Below are 18934 nucleotides of genomic sequence, written 5' to 3' on the forward strand. Positions count from 1 at the left end.
TTCCTGCTGTTAGGAATGACTGGAAGTTAATTCCCATTACTTTCAGCAAACTAGACTCCACACACTGGCCTCCAATTCTTGAGACAAGAGTGTGTGTGGAGGTAGCTTGAGGAATCCACTTTTTTTTTTTCTTTTTGTAGAGACAGAGTCTCACTGCACCGCCCTCGGGTAGAGTGCCGTGGCGTCACATGGCTGACAGCAACCTCTAACTCTTGGGCTTACGCGATTCTCTTGCCTCAGCCTCCCGAGCAGCTGGGACTACAGGCACCCACCACAATACCCGGCTATTTTTTTGTTGCAGTTTGGCCGGGGCTGGGCTTGAACCCGCCACCCTCGGCATATGGGGCCGGCACCCTACTCACTGAGCCACAGGCGCCGCCCGAGGAATCCACTTTCAAGACAGCACATTCATATGGCTGGTGAGTGGTTGGTGCTGGATGTCAGCTGGGGACTTATTGGCGATGGTGTGCTGGAAGCTGTGGTTCTCCTCTACATGGATTTACCATGGGTTACTTGGGGTTCCTCACAGCTGGGTTTTAAGAGTATGTATCTCAAGAGTTCCAGAGAGAAGCTGTGTGGTATTTTCATGATCTAACCCCAAAAGTCACATAGTGTCACATCCATTATAATCACAAGTCCATCTAGATACAGAGACAACTTAGAGCCCACCTCTTGATGGAAGGAATAGGCTGGCATTATAGAAAGAGCTGATGAGATGAGAGCCCTTGTTGGGGCTATTGATGGAAAGTGCAATGTGCCACAGAGTTGTAAAGTTGTACAACTAAGTGAATAATATGTGCTTAGATGCCTGGTAGAGTACATGGCACATAGCACAAACTCAACTTGTAGTGATTGGTTTACACTTGAACATGGAACCAGAGGTGTCAGAGTGTCAGTGGAGGCCTTCAACAGGTTTTCAGGGGCTGAGTGATTTTCCAATGACCTACTTTGCAGTTATCTGATCATCTTGTTCTTACCTCACAGTAATAACGAGGAGTGTCTGTCCTGACATTTTGCTTTCCCAATCTTCTCTTTCACCAGTTCATAACCCACATATTTGGTCAATCATGAGAACCACCAGACCCAGGCAACATTACGTAGCATTGTTTAACCACATCACGTTTGTTTCGTGGCTGGGTCTATCCAGCTGGCCTGTATAGCTTCGCCCCAACATAGTTTGTCCATGAAGTGTGAAAGAGGATGTTTGTGATAAGGCAGGATGTGAACCTGATCTACTGTCTGTCTCACAGGGTGTTTGGCATGGAGTATTCTGGAGTCAATTCCCAGTGCATAGATGCCACTAGAGAAGCAGAACTTCACCCTGTACAACTGGGTTGGGACTTCAAACAACCATCAAAAAAGGCCCAGACTTAGAATAGCACTTGCCCAAGGTCATAGAGCAAGCTGATGTCAGAGTCCTATATGAGGGTTTTCTTAACCTCAGCACTATGGCCATTTTGGACCAGACAATTCTTTGTCCTGGGGGGCTGTCCTGTGCATTAGGGAATGGTTAAAAGATTCCTGCCTTCTGCTCACCAAATGCCAGTAGCCTCACCCTCCTCATTAGTGACAAATGCCTGTATTGCCAACTGCTCCCTGGGCAGACAAAATGACCCCCAGCGGAGAACCACTGGACTAAAATTAAGGTCAGTAGTTGCCTGTGAATCTATCCAGCTGACACGTGATTTGACAAGTGCTAAGTTGATTCATAAAGACTCAATTTAGAAGCTGACCTAGTAGAGCTATTGCTATAGAGAAGAAATATATATATATAATATATGTATGTATGTATAAAAAAGGCAAATCTGGAATGTAGGGCAGCCTATAAAATAATAGGCCTGATTTCTTCAAAACGTCAATGACGTGAAGGAAAGGAGGTAGGAGTGATGCTCACAGATTAAAAGAGACTCATGGGCCGCGCCTGTGGCTCAGTGAGTAGGGCACCAGATCCATTTACCAAGGGTGGAGGGTTTGAACCCAGCCCCGGCCAAACTGCAACAAAAAAATAGCTGGGCATTATGGCAGGCACCTGTAGGCCCAGCTACTCTGGAGGCTGAGGCAAGAGAATCGCCTAAGCCCAAGAGCTGGAAGTTGCTGTGAGTTGTGATGCCACAGCACTCTACCCAGGGTGACAAAATGAGACTCTGTCTCTAAAAAAAAAAAGAGACTCATGACTTTGTCCTAAATCTGTTGTGGTTTTAAGAAAACACAACTATGAAAGATATTGGAGGGACAGTTGGGAAAATTTAATTATGCTATTATTGTGGGTTTTATTTTTTGTTGTTGTTGTTTTTTGAGACAGAGCCTCAAGCTGTCCCCCTGGGTAAAGTGCCATGGCATCACAGCTCACAGCAACCTCCAACTCCTGGGCTCAAGCAATTCTCCTGTCTCTGCCTCCCAAGTAGCTGAGACTATAGGTGCCTGCACAAAGCCCTGCTATTTTTTGGTTGTAGCTGTCACTGTTGTTTGGCGGGCCGGGCTGGATTCGAATCCGCCAGCTCAGGTGTATGTGGCTGGCACCTTAGCTGCTTGAGCCACAGGTGCTGCGCCAATAGTTTATTTTTTAAAGTGGATATTGCATTGTGGTATTAAGGAAATGTTCTTGTTTTGGGAGATGCATATTGAAAATATTTGGGGTAAAAGACAAGTTAAATTTCTAATCTAATTATAAATGGCTCAGCCACCAAAATAAGGGAATATGGAAAAATGTTAATTGGTGAATCTATGTGATAGATCTATGGTATTTCTTTTTAATTTTCTATTTGTTTAAAATAATGAGAAAATAAAATAAAGGTAAATAAACTTAAATTAAATTTAAAAGGCTAGGCTCAGTGGCTCACAACTGTAATCCTAGTACTCTGGGAGGCCAAGGCAATAGGATTGCTTGAGCTTCGGAGTTTGAGACCTACCCCAGCAAAAGCAAGACCCCATCTCTACTAAATCAGAAAAACTAGCCCCGCATTTGTAGCCATCACCTGTAGTTCTAGCTACTTGGAAGGCTGAGAAAAGAGGATTGCTTAAGCCCAAGAGTTTGAGGGTGCCGTGAACTATGATGACACCAGTGCACTCTACCCAGGAAAACAGAGTAAGACTGTTTCAAAAAAATTTTCTTTTGAAGTGTCCTTAAGTGCACAAAGATGCTTATTGCAGCATCATACATAATAGAAAAAAATCAGAGGCAGGTTAACTATTTATCCCTAGGCAGTATTGGATGATCGTGACAAGCTAGATGATGGAGAACATTATGCAATGTTTACAAAGAGAAAGATACAGCCCTCTTTCTGGTGACAAGCCTGAATTTGCCTATAGGAGGGAAAATACTTTGAATCAATAGTGGCTGCTGAGAGTCTCCCTCCTTCTAGAACTTCAGTTGTCATGACTCATTGACTCTAATTCTCAGATTGGTGACTTTGGTGCAATGGCCCTGTCGATCTCCAGCCAGAAAGAGACTCTGCCTAAATTTCAGTCCAATAGCCATCTAGCCTGCAAGAAATAATGTACGTGCAACCTAACCTTCTTCATTTTCTTAGAGAGTGCTTTGTATTTTAAGCTCTCATTCCACTGGGATGGCGAGGACTCCACCTCTAGCAATTTTTTCAGGGTCTGTAGCTAACTCCTGGAGGAGATTGTGGGTTAAACCTTCTGAAATGGCCACTATTTCTAACATTCCAATTTCATGAAGTTCAGCGTAAAGCATAGGACTGTGTTCATTTGCATGGAGATGGAAAAAGAACTGGGAGAGGGAAGAATGAGATAGATCTATGTGTCTGAGACATATTTCTTGTTGACAGTACATGCATACCTAGATATGTATGTGAGTATTTTTTAGTGCAAATAGATAAGTTGCAGGCCAATGAGTGAAAATAGCACTATAACAATATAAGAAAAACACACTCATGGAGCTAGACTATATATTTTCCTGAGAGTGTGTGTGTGTATGCGCAGATATAGTATATACATGTGTTATTGTGTTATACATACATATATATGCATATTATATTAAAAATGACAAGAAACGTACCATTCCAAGGGGTCACAGTGGCTGCCTTTGGGAGTCAGGGATCTGTAGGGTTGCTGTGGCACACTGCTCCTGTGTTTTTCATGACCAAGACATCCCTTACCCCAGCTGCTGGAGTGCTGTTTGCTGACTTTCTCTCTGAGCCAGCTCTCCCAAGATTATGCCCCCTGCTTGGGGCAGTTGACATCCTCAGCTGTGAACCTCTATGAAGGACCACGTCAGGTGCAGTGTTCCAGGCTGGGTTAGCTAGAGCCTCTGTGGCCCATGGTATTCCCATGACATTGCCCTATAAACCTCCTGTGTGCACATTTGCATCTTAGGGTCTGTTTCCCTGGAGCCTCAAACGTAACATGATTATGCTAGGGGAAGGGTTGTCAGTAAAGCTGTAGCCTGAATTGCGAAGTTTCTTTTTTTAAGAGAATGTTTTATGAATCACTTATAATAATTAAAGTTATACATATATACATACACATAATATGCATACTTAAAATATATTACATATATATGTATGTATATGTGCATATATATTCTCCATAACCTGACCACTTCTTTTTTTTTTTTTCTTTTGTAGAGAGTGGCTCACTTTATCACTCTCGGTAGAGTGCCGTGGCATCACACAGCTCACAGCAACCTCCAACTCCTGGGCTTAGGCAATTCTCTTGCCTCAGCCTCCCAAGTAGCTGGGACTACAGGTGCCCGCCACAACACCCGGCTATTTTTTTGTTGCAGTTTGCCTGGAGCCAGGTTTGAACCCACCACCCTCGGTATAGGGGGCCGGCACCCTACCCACTGAGCCATAGGCACCACTTCTTACCAACTGCCCCTGAACCCTCCCTGGTCCAAGCTAAGATTCCTGCATTATTGCTTTCACCTTTGACCTCTACTAGCCTCCTTTACATAGCAGCCAGCAGTGCCCTTTTAAAACTTAAGTCATAACAATTGTTCCTTACATAATGCAGTCTGGCAGCTTGCTTAACATCCCCCTCCAGGCCCTACACCTGTGTACATCACTCCCCAGCGCCAGCCCCTGCCCCTCTCTCACCTGACCACTCCCACTGGGCATCCTTGCTATTCTTCCAGCTAGGTGGGTGAGCTCCCACCTTGGGGCTTTTGCACTGGCTCTTCCTTCCTTATGAAACATTCCTACCCCATATTTACATGACTCACTGCCTCAGCTCCCTTGAGACATTAAATAATTAAATAATGAGACATTAAATAATCTTACAGCTTCTCTGTAAGATCTTCCTCCAAAATTCCCTATTTAAAATGCAAGATTCCTATCTTACTTTGCCAGGACTGCTGTAACAATGTACCACAAACTGGGTGGCTTAGACAACACATATTGATTCTATCACAGGTCTGGAGGTTAGGAGTCCAAGATCAAGGTGTCGTCAGGGCCAAGATCTCTTGAAGGCTCTGAAGGAGAATCCACGTCATGTTTTTTCTTAGCTTTTGCTGTTTTCTGACAGTCCTTGGCTTTCTTTGGCTCTCAAATGCATCAGCCCTACCTCTGTCTTCATGTTCACAAGGTCTTCATCTCATGTCCGTGGCCAAATTTCCCCCTTTTAAAGGACACCGTTTATATTGGATTAGGGCAGCGATTCTCAACATGTGGGGCACGACCCACAGGAAGTGTATTAAAGGGCCACGGCATTAGGAAGGTTGAGAACCACTGGATTGGGGTGTATTCTACTCCAGTACGCCTTCATCTTAACTAATTTCACCTGCAATGATCCCATTTCCACATAAGGTTGTATTCTGGGGGACTGGAAGTCCCTATACCGAGGGTGGTGGGTTCAAACCTGGCCCCAGGCAAACTGCAACAAAAAAATAGCCGGGTGTTGTGGCGGGCGCCTGTAGTCCCAGCTACTTGGGAGGCTGAGGCAAGAGAATTGCCTAAGCCCAGGAGTTGGAGGTTGCTGTGAGCTCTTTGGACTATTTGAAGATATTGAGCTACAACATTGAAGTTGGAATTTCATTGTATGAATTTTGAACACATGATTTAACCATTAATAACCCCTTACTCTGTGCTTTCTCTGTAGTATTTATCACCTTTTAATACATGATATAACTGTCTTCTTATTTACTTTTTTGTCTGCCTGCCCCCATAGAATGTGTAATCTTTTTGAAGGCAGGAATGTTGATCTGTTTTGTTCACTGCTTCATCCTCAGTGCAGAGAACTATGCCTGATATACAGGGTGGCCATAAATTTAAAGTGCACACGAAATTTAGCCACCTTGTATAGTAGTTGCTTAATATGTTATTTGTTGAATGAACTCAAAGAAAGAAAGAAAAGTCAGTTTCTCACCTCTTTGCTTGCAGCTTCTGACATATTGCTGAGGCTCAATGCGAAACAGATGCACAGACTCACAAACTATTAGACCTTTAAAGATCCCCAGGTATCACTCTGTGCAGTTCTCCCACTTCACAGATGAGAGACTGAGGCCCTGTTTGACAAATATTTAATTCAATAACATAGGAGGAGCAGAAACCAGACGTCCCCTTTCCTAGCACTCAGACCACCACTGCTGTCTTTAGTATATGTAATTTTCCCAGAAGCCAAGAAATTCAGTGATGACAATTTAAAAGCAAACAGCCGCTTCGTGTCTCACTGATGACAGATATGTGCATGGTTCTGTTTGCCTTAGATAAACTAAGAATTGATCAAAACATCAAGACTTTATACTTGATGGGCCAGTCCAACCAGCTTGTGATATTTCAGATAGATGTCAATGCATTAAAAAAGGTAATAGAACAAGTTCATTAATCTTGGCCATTTATAAGGACACGCTCCTATTTGGGAGAACCTGTGCTTCTGATTCTAGAGTAAGAATTGCTCCATCTGGACCTCACAATGGAACAAGAGCTTTGGAGATCTTCTATCTGGTTTGGATTACCGGAAAGCCAGAAGATGCGTCATGGTTCCCTGGTTACAGCTGACAACACTTGGCACAATGCCTGGTACTTAGTAGGCTCTCAAAAGTTATCGGCTGAATCTAAACTAAAGAAGGAAAGAAAAAAAAAACTTTTAAAAATGTTTTGCCTCATGTTCCTTATAATGGAGAGGTTATGATTATGGACTCTGAAAATAGCTGATTGATCTTGAACAAACCACTGACGCTTTCGGTACCTGCGTCTCCTTTTGTGTAAAGTAGGGTTAATAACAGTGTTTACCTGACAGGTTGTTGTGGTCATACTTCCATCTGGTAACCCACAGAAAGCACTTAAACCAGTGTCTGGACATAATGAGCTCAATGTCAGTTGGCTATAGTGTATCCCTAGTTCATTCTTTTATTCAACCATCATATATTAAGGAACTACTTTGGGCTCTAAGCTCAGTGCTGGCTGTTGGGGATACAAAGATGCCAAGACATGGCTCCTGTACTCTGGTAGCCCACAGCCATGCCAGATGCTGTTAATCAAGAATCCATAGACCACCAAATTTGTGAACACCCGCTAGAATTGTTTTTCTGAAGCAAAGGACTCACGGTCTTCATTATTTTCTCAAAGGGTTGCATGAATCACTCCTTCAAACAGATTTTTTTTTTTTTTTTTTTTTTTTTTTTTTTTTGTGGTTTTTGGCCGGGGCTGGGTTTGAACCTGCCACCTCCAGCATATGGGACCGGTGCCCTACTCCTTGAGCCACAGGCACCGCCCCAGATTTTTTTTTTTTAAAACTGGTTAAAGACAACCATTGTTATAAATAGAAGCATAAGATTCTATAGACAAGCCTAATGCAATGTGGGAGTTGCTATACTGATAGTCTATCCAAGGCAGCGGTTCTCAATCTGTGGGTCACAACTCCTTTGGGGGTCGAACGACCCTTTCACAGGGGTCACCTAAATACATCCTGCATATCAGATATTTACATTAAGCTTCATAACAGTAGCAAAATTACAGTTATTAAATAGCAATGAAAATAATTTTATGGTTAGGGGTCACCACAGTATGAGGAACTGTATTAAAGGGTTGCAGCATTAGGAAGGTTGAGAACCACTGATCCAAAGTACAAGGGCAACTTAAAGGCCCAAAGCCTGCCTGCAGATATCATCTCACTGGCCTCATGTAGGAGGCAGTCACTTTAAACATACGATGGCACCTTGATGTGTTTATTGAGGAATCAAGAGCTTCAGGCACATGGAGAAGGTAGAAGAAATGAGAGCAAGACTGTAATGCTTCCAGACACATATTTACTCTGACTTCTGGAAAAGAACAAAACTCACAAAGAAACAAAAAATCCCCAGACTGAGCAAGTCTTCTTATGACTTGACTTTTAAGAGAGGCTCAAGGAAAATAAATATATGCTTTAAGATCAAGCAGATCTGAGTTTGAGTTTTGCTTTGCTAGCTATTGAAAACTTCGGCAAGTTTTAACCTCTTTTCTTATATATGCAAAATTTATGCAAAGGAAATGAAATCAGTATATCAAAAAGATACCTGCCCTCTCATGTTTATTGCAGCACTGTTTATAATAGCTGAGATATGGAATCAACCTAAGTGTCCATCAGCAGATGAATGGATTAAGAAAATGTGTTACACATCCACAACGAAGTAGTATTCTGCCATTAAAAAGAATGGAATCCTTTCGTTTGCAGCACCATGGATGGCACTGGAGGTCATCATGTTAAGTGAAATATGCCAGGTACAAGCAAGGCATGGTGGATTGCACCTGTACTCCCAACTATTTAGGAGGTGAGGTGGTAGAGTTTCTTGAGTCCAGGAGTTTGAGACCAGCCTGGGCAACATAGTGAGACTCCCATTTCCAAGGCAAGGGGGGGAAAAAAGCCAAATGTGGTAGTATACACCTGTCGTCGCAGCTACTTTGGAGGCTGACGTAAGAGAGGTGTTTGGGCCTCAAAATTTGGAGTTACACTGAGCTATGACTCTGCCTCTATTTATTTATTTATTTATTTATTTTTTGTGGTTTTTGGCCGGGGCTGGGTTTGAACCTGCCACCTCTGGCATATGGGACCGGCGCCCTACTCCTTGAGCCACAGGCGCTGCCCGACTCTGCCTCTATTTAAAGAAGAAGAGGAGGAGGATGAAGAACAGGAGAAGGAGAAGGAGGAAGAAAGAGGAGGAAAGGAATAAGTTAAGCACAGAAAGCCAACTATCACAGACAGACTCATGTGAAGGAGCTAAAAAAGTTGATCTCATGGAGACAGAGAGTAGAATGATATTTACCAGAGGCTGGAAAGGGGGAGGGAGGTGAAGAGAGGTTGGTTAGTAGCTACAAACAAAAAGTTAGAAAGAATAAATTCTAGTGTTTCATAGCACAGTGAAGTTATGAAGCGAGTGCATGATGCCCCATGATCATATCAATGGTATACAGTTCTGATTTAATAAAAAAAAATGTACTGTACATTTCAAAATAGCTGGAAGAGAAGATTTGAAATGTCACCAACACAAAAATATGATAAATGTTTAAGATAACAAACATTCTAAATATCTTAATTTGATCATTGTACATTGTATACACATATCAAAGTATCACATACCCATAAATATGTACAAATATTACATATCAATAAAAATTAAAATCAAACAAAATTGAATTTATTTAGAGACAGAGTCTCACTTTGTTGCCCTCGGTAGAGTGCTGCAGAGTCACAGCTCACAGCAACCTCCAGCTCTTGGGCTTAGGTGATTCTCTTGCCTCAGCCTCCAGAGTAGCTGGGACTACAGGTGCCTGCCACAATGCCCAGTTTTTTTTTGTTGCAGTTTGGCTGAGGCCGGGTTTGAACCCACCACCCTCAGTATATGGGGCCTGCTCCCCACTCACTGAGCCACAGGCACTGCCCCAAAATTGGAATGTATAAAATAATATTTGTTATGTCTTTGGTGTAGTGTCTAAGTTTAGATTTATGGATTATATTGTTTTGCTCACCCTTATTCATTTTCTTCCCTTTTTTGCCCTGACTATACTTCTGAGCTTATTGACTTTGGGCTTAGCCATGATAATTACTTTGACCAATGGACTGTGAATAGGTGCAAAATTCACAGATTTGTGAATGTCAAATCTGGGAAGAATCATTAAATCTATATGTAGGGTTTGGAAATATCTTCCCTGATTTTGGATTCTACTATGAAAATACCTCCCATATATGGTCTTATCCATCTGCTCAGATCTGCTAATGAGCAGATACACTGAGCCAGCTTGAGCACAGACACAATTTAACAGCACATCTTTAAGAAAGAAAGTTGCCAACCACTGAAATTTTGGGGCTATTTGTTACTGCAGCAAAAGTTAACTGAAACACTGACACCATAATGCATACTCCAAGACTGGTTTCTCCATTCTTGCTCCCAAGAACAAAACAGACAATTTGCTTTGGACTATTTGAAGATATTGAGCTACAACATTGAAAGTGTTAGAAGGCTGGGCACTGTGGCTCATGCTTGTAATCCTAGCACCCTGGGAGTCTGAGGCAGGTGGATCGTCTGAGTTCAGGAGTTTGAGACCAACTTGAGCAAAGCAAGAGAGACGCCATCTCTACTAAAAATAGAAAAAAAATTGTGGTGGGTGTCTCTAGTCCCATCTAGTCAGTAGGCTGAAATGAGAGGATTTCTTTCTTTCTTTTTTTTGAGACAGTCTCAAGCTATTGCCCTGGGTAGAATGCTGTGGTGTCATAGCTCACAAAAACCTGCAACTCTTGGGCTTAAGCAATCCTCTTCTTTCAGTTCTTCTTTTTAGTAGAGACGGTGTTTTACTTTTGCTCAGGCTGGTCTCAAACTCATGAGCTCAAGCTATCCACCTGCCTCCTCCTCCCAGAGTGCTAGAATTACAGGCACCAGCCACTGTGCCTGGCCTGAGGGGATTTTTTGAATTCAAGAGTTAGAAGTTGCTGTGAGACACCATGGCACTCTACCCAGGCACACTTTTTGTCTCAAAAACAAACAAACAAACAAACCAAGAAGAAGAAAAGAAAGTGTTAGGAAAAATTTTAGAGGAATCCTAGGTGTTAGAAGGTGTTTGAAGAATCCTACCACCTTAGGAGGCTGAAGCCAGAAGATCACATGAGACCAGGAATTTAAGGCCAGCCTAGGCAACACGGTGAGACACTGTCTCAATAAATAAATAAATAAATAAATAAATAAATAAATAAATAAATAAATAAATAAATATTAGCTGGGCATGCAGTAGCTGCCTGTAGCCCCAGCTATTCAGGGGGCTGAAGCAAGAGAACTACTCAATTCCAGGAGTTCTGGGCTGCATTGAGCTATCATTGGACTATTGCACTTCAGCTTGGGTGACAAAATATGGTGCTGTCTCAAGAAGAAAAAAAAAAAAGAAGAGAGTCCCTTTCCCCATAGTCTGGTGCTATGGTTGGATTATAGCCTTCATGTGAAAGCTGTAGTTTGGCTTCATGGTAGGGCTGGGTACATTGGATACTTTTTCTTCCACTCCTGAGATACTTTGCTGGGAAGAATATGTTCCAGCTCCATCCATGTAAACATGAAAGAGGTTAATGTGAGTGTACAAACAATCAGGTCACGATATTTGAATTGTGTGTCCACTTCTAATTGTGTCCCACAACCAAAATGTGCCCCATATATCCCTAGAGAAAACTAATATTTCATAAGGACTTTTTCAAGTATATTTTTGTTTTTAAACATTTTGCTATATTTGGGATAACCTAAAGGAATTTTGATGAAACACGCTAAAACGTAACTTTTCATTTGGAAATCTAAAAACCTTTACAAAGTAAAATGAATAATAGAACTATCATGTTTTAAGCTAAAAAAAGAAGAGAGTTACATGAGTGTGCAGTGAAGTGGATTGGAGTATGTCATAGACTATAAGCTGTGTGTCAAGTCCTTTCCCTCATTCTCTGGGCGCATAGTATAACACTGAGTTTTGGCAAAAGGAATGTGGGTGACTGTGATAGGAACCTCAGTTCCAGTTCTAGTCCATAAGCCCCCAACCCACCCAGCCTCACTTCTCCAAGTTTTAGGTGTTGAAGATACAGAGTTATTACCAGACTAGAGCCCTGAATGACTGCCTGGAAGGGCTGCCTCACAACCTGAGCATCCTTGGGCCATCTAGATATTAGCCATAGCAGTAAAAACAAATTTTCTTTTCAGTAACTATTGACAATCTGAGAAAGAGATAAGCTCTATTCCAATCCCTGCTGAGGTGACAGGGCATTTTGAAGGGAGATTAAGGAAGGAGCGGGGCAGAAAGACAGGGGCTTGAGATGAGTCAAAGAAATGGGAAATTACTGGGGCGGCACCTGTGGCTCAGTCGGTAAGGCGCCAGCCCCATATACCGAGGGTGGCGGGTTCAAACCCGGCCCCAGCTGAATTGCAACCAAAAAAATAGCCGGGCGTTGTGGCGGGCGCCTGTAGTCCCAGCTACTTGGGAGGCTGAGGCAAGAGAGTCACTTAAGCCCAGGAGTTGGAGGTTGCTGTGAGCTGTGTGATGCCATGGCACTCTACCGAGGGCCATAAAGTGAGACTCTGTCTCTACAAAAAAAAGAAATGGGAAATTACAAAAACCAGGAAGGGGGGTGGGGCAGGTACATGAGACTAAGACAAATTCAGTCTTTATCCTCAGGTGTTGGCTGGAGCAAATAGTAAGTTCTTTTGTCAGCCTTGAGTTTTCTAGGTACATTAAGGTGGGGCTAGGGTCACCCTAGAATTGTGCCCTTATGCTGTTAGAAATCATGTTAGTGTTTGTTCAAGTCTATGAGCTGAGGGTAAGGCTGAGTGACAGGGCTCAGAAGAGATTGGTCAAGGAGAGAATCTTCGTTATTACTTCCACTGGATGTATTCCATTAGTTCACAGATGAACGCAGGGAACACTAACTGGTGGGTACAAGTGACACGGTTAAGTACATGTAATTCTTAATAAATGTTTCTTAAGAGCTTATTATGTGCTAAACACTGAGATTTTCTTTTCAATAACTGTTGACAATAGTGCTCACTTGGTCCTCTGTGCATCCCTGCAGAGTGGATGTTATTATTCGCTTTTTTAAAAACATGTAAATGTAACCAAGCCAAGGATCTGTGAGGTCAGTAACTTATTTATGATCATGCATCTGGAGAATGGCAAATACAGATTGAAACCTGATCATTTGGCTCTAAATTTAGTTCTGTAACCACACGGCATTGATTTCTTGTGTTCAGCAAATTTAGAATGACACAAAGGTACAAAGTAACCTGGTTTGACCTAAGACCCAAGTACAAAACAGAGGATATTGTAAGGAAAAGATTCTACTTCTCCAGGGTCACTCAGGCCCGAGGACCACCGAGTCTAGATAAGCGTAGAGGAGCTAAAGGCAGGACCCAGGAATCAGAGCTGGACAAGCAGCCAGGGAAACCTAGTGGGGAATGAGGGACAACATGTGCTAAAAAGACTGGTTAATAATTAATCATGAGAAAGCCGTAAGTAAGAGTCACATGAGACCATTCATCTAATTTCCCTTAACTGAGTACATTGGAGTACCTAATTTCTCCCAAAACAGAGAAACAGTATCTATTCATTCAAATGGCTTGAGACCCAGTGGACAGGTAGAGAGCATTATAACATCCAGGAAAGTGAGGAAGTACTCTGGATGCACAGACATTAGAGGACAGAGACATTGGGAGGTAAGGAAGCTAGTTTTAGTCCTGGCCAGCCTGTAACTGGCTGAGCGGTTATGGATAGGTCAATTTCACCTCTCAGAGACCATGTGCTTTGGCTGGGAAATGTCAGAGGTCTCTTTTAGCTCTGACAGTCTTTTTTTTGGAGCAGTTCATCTAGGCCAGGTTCCCTGGAGGCAGCCTATTAGGTGTTTTCTCTCCTCCAGCCGAAGTAAAACATAACGGGCAGCCTGTCTTCTCTAAAGATGTTGCGCCTCATTCAGAGTTGCAAAGCCACAGACTGTGAGAGCTGGAAATGGTCATCTCATTACGTCGATGCCACACAGCTCCACACTAGGAAAGGTGGAATGAGGATCTTGGGTTTTTTTGTTTTTTTTCTTTTTTGTTTTGTTTTGTTTTGTTTTTTTGTTAGACCGAGTCTTACTTTGTCACCTTTGGTAGAAAGTGATTCTCTTGTCTCAGCCTCCCAAGTAGCTAGGACTACAGGCACCCATCATAACACTCGTCTATTTTTAGAGAGGGGGTCTTGCTCTGGCTCAGGCTGGTCTTCAACCTGTGAGCTCAGGCAATTGACCATCTCAGCCCCCCAGAGTGCTGGGATTACAGGCGTGAGCCACTGTGCCCAGCTTGAGGATCTTGTTTTTTAATGCTGACTATGGGCCTTATTCCACAACTGCCTGCTGCCTAGATATAGGAGAAAGAATAGAAGGGAATGAACACTTACTAAACACCAGCTGTCAGAATCCACTTTAGGTTCTGTACTTAGTCTACAGATGTTTAACACATTTATGAGTACCTGCTGTGTGCTAGGTGCTGGAGATACAGAGATGAACAAGACAGATAAGATCTCTCTTTTCTTTGGTGCTCAAATTCCAGTGAGGGCAACAGGGATAGCCAATAAACCATAGATAAATAAATAAGAAATTATGCAGTAGTACTAATCAAGAAAATATCAATATGTGCTATCAAGAAAATAAAAGTGCTGTATACAGGCTGAGCAACTCTATCACTCAAGATGGACAGGGTCAACCTCCCTGAGTTTTTCTTATCTTATCCCTACAAACATGGTGTGAAGTGGGTATCACTACAGTGTTCAAATGAGAAAACTAAGACTCTGACTTGCCCAGCTTAGATCACTGGTGAAAGGTCATTGTAGATGTTAACTCAATGCCTTCTGGCTCAAAGTCCACACTTGCTTTATTATATCCTGCATCAAATATTTTTCTGAATGAAAATATATACATGCAGTCCCTATGTATCTGCACATACTGTAACTGACAGAGATGAATTACTTGATTAATTGTAACAAATTTTTTCCCTTGCAATCATCAATGCATCAAACCCAAAGTCTCTTTTGAAGAATCTCACTCACGTGGAAGGTCTGTAGTAGAGGCTGCAGATATAACACAAGAATCTCTCTATGCTAGGACCTTGCTATCTTAAGCGTTAGGAAATGGAGCCTCCAACTTAGGACTCAGGAACACGACACTCTTACCTAGTAATGATGAAATTCAGCCACAGATCTCCCTAAGTTCTCCTGAACTGGCAGATGGACCAAATAGCTTTACACCAGAGACTCCAGATTGTTTTGTAGGATTTGCTGTGTAATTGTGTATTTTATATTTCAAGGTAGTGGTGAGTTGCTATTCTTTCTTAGAAGGAAAGTTCCATCATTCTATAACCCAATAAAGCTAAATTTCAAATGGATCAAGAAATTCATAAGTAAAAAAGAAAAAAAAATCAGATTTTCAGGTACCCTTAAAAACAATAGAAACCTCAACAATAAAAACACTAGCTGAGGCAGACACAGCACCTGGGTTGACACAGTCCTAATTCCCAATCCCTTCCTTCTCCCTGCCTATGGAAGTTAGAAAAATCTAATACTTGCTATCCTAGCTTTACTTGCAGCTAGCAGAGGCCACATGGCAGCTCTAGCCAATGAGGCTGGATGTCTGCCAGGGGCTGGTGGAAAGGCTTTTCCTCTCCCTGGTAAAAGGGTCAGACTTGACTGAGGCTGCTTCTTTTACTTAGTCCAACTTTAATTATGGATATGGTGCCTAAGGCTGCAATAGCCACCTTTTAGCTACAAGGGAAAGGCCAACAGTATGTTGCTGCGACAATACAGAGTGATTAAACTAACACCTAGTAGTTTCTAGACTCCTGGTTAATGAGAAACATATACCTTTATTTGTTTAAACCACTTTTAGTGGGATTTTCTCTTACCTACAACCAAAAGCATTCCTAAGAGTAATCATTGTCTCAAATAAAGACAACTAAAGTATTGTTTTTTACTTGAGAAGAGAAGAAATCGGCAGTACCCATAGTTCAATGGGTAGGGCGCCGGTCACATACACCCAGGCTGGCAGGTTTGAACCCAGCCTAGGCCAGCTAAATAACAATGAAAACTGTAACAACGACAACAAAAATAGCCAGGCATTGTGGTGAGCACTTGTGGTTCCGGCTACTTGGGAGGCTGAGGCAAGAGAATTGCTTAAGCCCAAGAGTTTGAGGTTGCTGTGAGCTGTGACGCCACAGCACTCTACCCAGGGTGATGGCTCGATACTCAGTCTCAAAAAGAAAATGAAGACAAGAAATGATCTCTTCTTTTGTCTCGCTTAGGATTGTTTAAGTTTTCCTGACAGCTCACCCATTGCCTTGTTCTTAGGTCATATTGGTTAGACTTGGATTAACCAGTTCATCCTGAATTGATTGGTAGCAAGGGAAATAGAATTACATGCTGGGCTTAGACTGATCACTGGGTGGAATAAATATTGCAGCATCGACCACAACATGTCCCACAGAAGGTAAAAGTGAACGCAAGATGAATAATGACTTTCAAATTTAAAAACAATAGAAATAAATTACAAAAATTAAAAACCTGATAAAAATGTGCTTGTCAGAATTAAAAGATATTTATAAAACCACTAATTATAAACAAAAAGGAAAGGCAAGTAAGACATCAGGGAGATATATGGGCGATTTACTTATGGCAAATAAATTGTTAATACTCCATAGATCACTTCTGAGAATTTACTCTAAGAAGATCATTAAAGACCTATGCAAAGATTTAGTCACAAACATGTTTGTAGCAGCACTAAGTTTTATAATGCAAATTTGCAAGCAAGATGAATTTCTAGCAATAAGGTATTGAGTAAGTAAAATATTATACAAACTTATGAGGGAATGCTATTAAAAAATAGTGTTTGCAGAAATATGTGTACTGTCATGGAACTGTTGAGTGTGACATATTATTAAGTGACAAAAGCTGAACAAATGCCTATGGTTTAATTCTACTTTCCTAAAGGAAAACATAGGGTGTGTGGGTGTTGTGTGTGTATAAGTATGTAGGAAGGTACATATCCCAGAATTTAAAATGGCTATTTCTGGAACACTTTTTAATAGTGAACACGCATTGTTTTTATCATAAAATAAATAAAGGACCTTAATTTAGGTAACAAACATGAAAAAGTAAGAGAACACATCAATAGAAAAGTGGTCAATGGGCCTAAGTAAAATATGTTCATTAAAAAAGTACAATGAGCCAATAACATATGAGGGAGAACCTATTCTTGGAGATAAACTAAGATTTAATTAAAGCAAAAATGAGATGCTGTTCTTCTTCCCCCACGCCTCATACCCCAAGTAAAGAACACACTGTGGTTGGGAATACAGAGAAATGTATATACTCACAGGAAAAACCTTTTTGAAGAACAATTTGTCAACAGGCAGAGACTAAAAATGCTTATTTTCTTTAGTCCGGGCGATACTTTTTTGGATACAATACCAAAAGCACAAACAACAAAAACAAAAATAGATAAATGGGATTGGATCAAACGAAAATGCTTCTGCACAGCAAGGGGAAAAAATCAACAAAGTGAAGAAATAACCTACAGAATAGGAGAAAATACACTAGAATTTTTATAGTTGACTACTTCCCTACATTGACCACCTCCATAAGCTGACCTAATTTTCATAGATCCGATAGGCACCATATGTATACATCAGTACAGCAGGCCTAGTCCCTTATGTTGACCACCTCCATTTGCTGACCAGTTTGTTTTAGTACCTTGGATAGTCAGCTTACAGTTCTACTACCCAATACATCTGATAAGGGGTTAATGTCCCAATTATGTGAGGAACTCAAACAATTCATTAGTAAGAAAACAAGTAAGCCAATTAAAAAATGGGCAAAAGCCAGGCTTGGTGGCTCATGCCCATAATCCCAGAACTCTGGGAGGCCGAGGCAGGTGGGTCACCTGAGCTCATGAGTTCGAGACCAGACTAAGCAAGAGGGAGACCCTGTCTCTAAAAAAATAGCCAGGCATTGTGGCAGGCACCTGTAGTACCAGCTACCTAGGAGATTGAGGCAAGGGGATCACTTGAGCCTAAGAGTTTGAGGTTGCTGTGAGCTCTGATGCTCACAATGAAACTCTGCCTCAAAAAAAAAAAAGGAAAGGGTGGGGCGGCGCCTGTGGCTCAGTCCGTAGGGTGCCGGCCCCATATACCGAGGGTGGCGGGTTCAAACCCGGCCCTGGCCAAACTGCAACCAAAAGATAGCCGGGCGTTGTGGCGGGCGCCTGTAGTCCCAGCTGCTCGGGAGGCTGAGGCAAGAGAATCGCTTAAGCCCAGGAGTTGGAGGTTGCTGTGAGCTGTGTGAGGCCACGGCACTCTACCGAGGGCCATAAAGTGAGACTGTGTCTCTACAAAAAAAAAAAAAACAAAACAAAAAAGGAAAGGGCAAAGATCAGAAAAAACAGTTCTTAAAAGATATATAAATGGCCAATAGGTATATGAAAAAGTGCTTAAGACCACTAATTATCAGGGAAATGACAATCAAAGCCACCATAAGCTATTACTTCATACCTGTCAGAGGGCTATTAGCAAAAAGATGAAAAATAACAGTGTTGGTAAAAACACAGAGAAAAGGGAATCCCTGTACACTGTTGGTGGGAATAAATTAGCATAGCCATTATGGAAAATAGTAGAAAACTTCAAAAAACTAAAAATAGAACTACCATATGATCCAGCACTCCTGGGTATATAGCCAAAGAAAATAAAATGAGTATGTCAAAGAGATACCTGCATTTTACAAAATGCCTCACCAGTAGTCTTCAACATTGTCAAAAGTCATGAAAATCAAGGGAAGTCTAAGAAACTACTCTTGACCGGAACAGACTTAGAAGACACCATTATTAACATAATACAGTACTATAGATAGGATCCTAGAACAGAAAAATGACAGTGATAGGAAAACTGGTGAAAGTCAAATAAAGGCTGGTGTATAGTAGCAATGGACCAATGCGGGTTTCTTAGCTTGGAGAGATGTACCAT

This window comes from Nycticebus coucang, chromosome 13 (genome assembly GCF_027406575.1).
Source record: "Nycticebus coucang isolate mNycCou1 chromosome 13, mNycCou1.pri, whole genome shotgun sequence".
Taxonomy (NCBI): Eukaryota; Metazoa; Chordata; class Mammalia; order Primates; family Lorisidae; genus Nycticebus; species Nycticebus coucang.